Consider the following 6,805-nt stretch of genomic DNA (forward strand, 5'->3'; position numbering starts at 1 on the left):
TCACCCAAGATTTGTTAGCAAACTCCTCCCCATCCAATGGGTAGGCATTAACATAGAATTCTCGCACCACCTCAGGTCGAACTTGTCATGTGGGCTTGCTATTGCACCCCACTTCAGCACATTCAGGGGTGTCATGAAAGCAGGATATTCATTTGTTTCCATTTGTACTTGTCTTTCAGGAACGAAAACCCAATTGAGGAGCAAGTTATATCGTTCATGTTTTCCTTTCTTCCTGAATTTAGTGCGATCGAACTCAATTGAAGGTTGTGAGCCCGATGCACCTCTTGGTTTCTTTGGGGGAGGGGGCTTGTTGGCAACTGTTTTCTTTCTCCTGCAATACATCAAAAGCATGTATATAATCAGTAATCCGCAACCACAGCATGTATGCACTATCCAATACACTATGTCATCATTTTAGTGTGAACACATCAACACACATGGAAGCACTTCGGAATGGAAGTTCCGAAGTATCCAGGGTTTCCTACTTAGAAATCCACGACATTTGTAATGACATTTAAGTTTTCACTACACCAATGCAATGCAAAACAACAGCAATGTAGCATCATGAGCCTCTAAACTATCCTAAATGTGCCTAGAATAGAGAAGATTAACCAGAATGCATAACTGAGAGGAATGTGGAATCAAAAAGTGAGAAAAATGCACTTTCAGTTGTCCACTCATGATGCTAGTAGTGAATTTGTGTTTTAAGATGATGATGATGGTGATATGCAAGCTTTTTGGAGAGGAAACGAGATTTGCTCCTTCGTTTTTGAATAATGGGGGTGTGAGGGAATGAACCCTAACCCCCTCTCTGTTTGTTTTAAAGAACAAACTCGTGTCCCTCTCGCCTAGAAGAGCAAATTCAAAGCTGACTCTTGGGTTCTCGCCTAAGCGAAAAATTCAGATTTTCCCACCTGTTATCCTCGCCTGGGCGAGTAATTGTCGCCTGGGCGAGGGAGAAACAGTAGCTACCACATTTCTGTCGCCTGGGCGAGACTGGCTCGCTTAAGCGAGGGAACCAAGTCTTTAAATTTGGTATTTGTCGCCTGGGCAAGATCCACCTCGCCTGAGCAAGGAGACCTGTTTTCTGACTCTTTTTTATTTATTTAAAAAAACAACAGAAACGCAACAATGAAATAAACTGGATTGCCTTCCAGCTAGCGCTTGTTTAACGTCATTAGCTCGACGCCTGTTTTTCTATGCATTCTCCAAGTCGATGATTGTGGTGAGCCGCTCAACGTCACCACCCAGATACAGTTTCAGTCTTTGCCCATTTACTGTCCAACTTCGCTGAGAATCTGGATCTTGTAGCTCGATCGCTCCATGCGATTTCACTTCTTTGATTAGGAAGGGTCCTGACCATTTGGATTTTAGCTTTCTCGGAAACAGTTTCATCCGGGAGTTGAACAGAAGCACACTTTGACCCACTCAGAAATCCTTTTTGCGGATCTTTCAGTCATGATACACTTTGACCTTCTCCTTGTACAGCTTGGAGGACTCATATGCAGCGAGTCTCATTTCCTCCAATTGTTGCAGTTGCATTTTCTATGATCACTTGCTGCTTTTGGGTCCAGATTGAAAAATTTGAGTGCCCAATATCCTTTTTTTCGAGTTCCACTGGTAGATGGCATGCTTTCCCATAAACTAGCTGAAATGGGGACAGTCCAGTGGGGGCTTTGAAAGATGTTCTATATGCCCACAGTGCATCATCTAATCGAAGAGACCAATCTTTTCTTGTGGTGGACACAGTTTTCTCCAGTATTTTCTTGATCTCTCGGTTAGATACTTCCGCTTGACCATTTGTCTACGGATGATAAGGGGATGCCACTTTGTGTCGGACTCCATAGTGTTGAAGGACCTTCTCCAATTGTGAATTGCAGAAGTGTGAGCCTCCATCACTGATCAGCACCCGCGGTGTGCCAAACCGACTGAATATATTTCTTTTCAGGAACTTCACAATGGTTTTGGCATCATCCTTCTGTGCAGCTACCGCTTCTACCCATTTAGACACATAATCCACCGCCACCAAAATATAGGCATGTGAGCATGACGGTGGAAATGGTCCCATGAAATCGATTCCCCAGTAGTCAAACACCTCAATTTCCTGAATATTAGTTAATGACATTTCATTCCTCTTGGAGATTCCGCCCGTTCGTTGACATTTGTCACATTGTTGGGCATATTGATGTGCATCCTTAAAAACAACAGGCTAACAGAAACCAGATTGGAGGACTTTAACAGCTGTCCTCTCGCCGTTGAAGTGCCCTCCGTATGGCGAATTGTGACAATGCCATATGATACTCTTAGACTCTTTTGCAGATACACATCTTCTCAATAATCCGTCTGACCCCATCTTAAAAGGATGAGGGTCATCCCAAACAAACTGACGGGAATCTCTTAGGAATTTCTTCTTTTGATGCCAGGTCAACTCTTCGGGAATGACTCCAACAGCTTTAAAGTTAGCCATGTCAGAAAACCTTGGCCTTTCTTGAATCGAGAGAAGCTTTTCATCCGGAAACTCCTCCACCACCTCTGATTCTCTCACTGTGACCTCTTGATTTACCAACCGTGAGAGGTGATCCATGACACAATTTTCACTGCCCTTTTTGTCCTTGATCACCAAATCGAACTCCTGCAACAGTAACACCCAGCGCAACAATCTCGGCTTGGAATCCGATTTGGTTAGAAAATATTTAATAGCAACATGGTCAGTAAAAATGATCACTTTCGACCCAATCAGGTATGATCTAAATTTTTCCAAACCATACACTATGGCTAGTAATTCCTTTTCAGTAGTGGCATAATTGATCTGTGCCTCATCCATCACCTTACTAGCATAATGTATGGCATGGAAAACTTTAGATTTTCGCTGTCCTAGTACCGCCCCGACTGCGTAATCGCTAGCATCGCACATGAGTTCAAAATCAAGATGCCAGTCGGGTGCTACTATAACAGGAGCAGAAATCAGTTTTAGTTTTAAGGTTTCAAAAGCATTCGCACACTCAGCATCAAAATGAAAAGCAATATCTTTGTTAAGAAGATTACTGAGTGGGTTTGCAATTTTAGAAAAATCTTTGATGAACCTTCTATAAAAACTGCATGTCCAAGGAAAATCCGAATTCCCTTGACATTGAGTGGTGGTGGGAGGTCCTTGATGACCTCAATCTTTGCCTTATCAACTTCGATGCCTCGGGAAGAAATTTTGTGTCCCATAACTACTCCCTCAGTCACCATGAAGTGACACTTCTCCCAATTCAGCACTAAGTTTGTCTCCACACATCGTTGCAGAATGATGTCCAGGTTTTCTAAACAAGTCTCAAATGACGACCCGAATACCGAGAAGTCATCCATGAACTACTGCTCTACCAAGTCAGAAAAGATAGCTAACATGCACCTTTGAAATGTTGCCGGTGCATTGCATAGTCCAAATGGCATCTTCTTGTATGCGAAGATACCAAAAGGACATGTGAAAGCTGTCTTTTTTTGGTCTTGGGGGTCTATAGTGATTTGATTGTAGCCCGAGTAACCATCCAAGAAGCAGTAAAATGCTTGTCCAGCTAGTCGCCCTATCATCTGATCCATAAATGGCAGAGGGAAGTGATCTTTTCGAGTGGCTTAGTTCGGTTTCCGATAGTCGATGCACATACGCCATCCAGTGACTGTTCTGGTAGGAATTAGTTCATCCTTTTCATTCCTAATGACAGTCATACCCTCTTTTTTGGGACTACCTGAACCGGACTCACCCACTTGCTATCAGATATGGGATAAATCATCCCAGCATCCAATAGTTTGATTACTTCCTTTTTTACCACTTCCTTCATGGTTGGGTTAAGACGTCTCTGAGGTTGTGCTACCGGCTTGAAATCATCTTCCACGTGAATCTTATGCATGCAATAGGATGGACTGATTCCATGTAAATCAGCCAGTGTCCACCCTATCACATCAACATTTTTCTTCAGCACCTCAATGACTTGTTGTTCCTCGACAGATGACAAGGTGCTGCTAATAATCACCGGTTTCTGACCTCCTTCTTCCAAAAACACATACTTCAAGTGCACAGGAAGTTGTTTCAACTCCACCTTCGGAACCTCAGGACTATGGTCTTTACCCAACTTCTCTACATGATTCTGATCGGATATAACCTTGCGGGATGCTTCTAGCTCTGCCAAATATGATTTTATTAGTTTATCCTCACTTGGGCTGCTTCCATCCAGCTCTCCCATCAAAACCTTTTCCAAGGGATTAGTGCTCTTCATATGAATGTCATCAAGCAAGAATAAGTCCTCAATGACATCCACACGAAAGCAATGTTGCTTGTCCCTTGGATGCTGCATAACTTCAAACACATTAAAGTTGACCTCTTGGTCCTCCACTCTAACCTTCAGTTTACCATCACCAACATCAATTATGACCCTTGCAGTTTTCATAAAGGGTCTACCCAGAATTAGAGGAACTTCCTTGTCCTCTTCAATATCCATAATGACAAAATCCACGGGAAAGACTAACCCATCCACCTTCACCAATACATCCTCTGCAACTCCATATGGGTATTTCACAGATCGATCCGCAAGTTGCAAGGTCATTCTGGTAGGTTTGATCTCTAAATCCCTAATTCTTTTCAGCATCGAAAGGGGCATCAAATTAATGCTGGCACCCAGATCAATGAGTGCCTTTCCCACAGATAACTCTCCAATGGTGATCGGAATAGTGAAGCTGCCAGGATCCTTAGTCTTATCAGGTAAAGACTTCTGAATAATTGCACTACACCCAGCTTCTAAGGTCACATTCTCTTCTGACATTTTTCTTTTCTTTGTCAACAAATCCTTCATGAACTTGGCATAAACATGCATTTTTTCCATTGCCTCCATAAAAGGAATGTTGATCTGGAGATTCTTGAATAAATCTAAGAATCTAGCATACTAACGCTCTTTATCTTTCTTGGAAGGACGTTTTGGATAAGGGAGATCCTTCAACTGAGGTAATTCAGTCTTCCTCTCATCATTATTCTCCCTTGTAACAGTATTAGTAGTATCACCTTCCTCATGTTCTACCTCCTTACCCTTGTGTATATCTCTGATTACCTTTTCTGATGTTCCAACTTCAGTTCCACGCAACACCTCTTGCTCAACAACTAAATTCTCTCCAATGCCTTTACCAATAACCTTACCACTTCTGGTAGTGATAGATTTGCAGTGCTCTTTCGGATTGGTCTGAGTGTTAGCAAAGAATTGCTGTCTATCTGCATTCTGGTCTGCCATTTGCTTGGCCAACTGACCCACCTCAGTCTTTAGAGTCCTGATGGATGCATCAGTATTTTTCTAGTTGGAAATAGAAACTTGCATGAACTTCTCTAATGTTTCCTCCAATTTTGTTTGTTGCTCATGTAGTGGTGGATGTTGACCTTGTTGGTATGAGGATTGATGTGGTGGTTGTCTGTTAGATGGCCCTGTTTCCTGCCTCCACCCATAATTCTAATTCTGATTTGGATTTCCCCTCCAACCGTGTGAAAATTGATTGTTGTGTGGAGGGTTGTTGGGAAAATTTCCTTGTCGAGGTTGATTAGTAACATATTGAACCTCTTCCTCTGGTGTGGTGGTAGGTATTGAGCAGTGACCAGTGACCAGTGGGATGTTCCCCTCCACAAAACTCAAACCGCAAAACTTGTTGATGAATCGGAGGCGTCTGTATTGCATTAAGCTGTTGAGGCAGCTTAGACATCTACTTGGTTAGTGCTTCTATTTTTTGAGTTAAGATCTTGTTCTGTGCTAAGATAGCATCTGACGTCTGCAGGTCCAGTACCCCCTTCTTTTGTACTGATCTCCGATTATGTTGTGCCTGCCTGTCTGTTGATGATAAGGCAGCTATGATTCTCGTGGCTTGTTCTGCATCCACCGCCATCATTGTTCCACCTGCTGCTGCATCTAAAATCATATTCGTTTCAGGTTTTAGTCTATTACAGAAGATGTTCAACTAATCCACATCTTCAAAACCATGATTCGGGCATTTTCTAAGTAACGCCTGAAAACGCTCCCAGGCTTCATAGAATGCTTCATCAGCCCCTTGCCGGAAGGTTGATATCTCAAACTTCGCATGCACGTACCGAGCTGGTGGAAGAAATCTTGTTAAGAACTTGTACTCCAAGTCACTCCAACTCGTCAAGGTCTGAGTTGGATGAGATTTCAACCACTCTCTAGCTTCACCCAACAAAGAGAATGGGAATAGCATCATATAAGCAGCTTCCTGTTGAGCATCACTATAACCCATTGTGGCCACCAATTCATAGAAATTGTCGAGATGTGCATAAAGGTCTTCATAGTCTTTCCCCATAAACTGGTGAGCGCTAACAAAATTCAGATAAGCGGGTTTAATCTCCACAGTCCTATCCGTGTGTGGGATCATGATGCTTGAGTAGTGTCTTGGGCTCTGGTACATGGCATAATCACCTAAAGTCCTCATTGGAGGATTAGGCCTTGGGTTATTCCCAGTGGCATTTTACATATTATCCATTTGGATTGACTGAGGCTTTGAATCTTCAGACTGTCCAGAGCTACACTGTGCTTCCGCAATGCCTTGCTTCTTCTTTGTATTCGCTTTCTTACGATTACTCTTTGCTGACTTCTCAATCTGAGGAATGTACTCTAATTGCTCGTCAGTAGCTTTACCTCGCAAAAGCATAAATAAGAGAACTATGGCAGAAGTTAGCATAAGGGTTAGCTATACAAAAATATACAATTAAAGAATAAATACGTACAACTCTCAATTGAATTTATAAAGAACTAATGTAAATCGCTCGATGCTCCCCGGC

General features: G+C 42.6%; 1 pseudogene; it reads right to left on the minus strand.

Moving 5' to 3' along the window:
- LOC109344638 lies at positions 1-4,859 on the minus strand (annotated as a pseudogene).

Source organism: Lupinus angustifolius, chromosome LG04, assembly GCF_001865875.1.
Source record: "Lupinus angustifolius cultivar Tanjil chromosome LG04, LupAngTanjil_v1.0, whole genome shotgun sequence".
Lineage (NCBI taxonomy): Eukaryota > Viridiplantae > Streptophyta > Magnoliopsida > Fabales > Fabaceae > Lupinus > Lupinus angustifolius.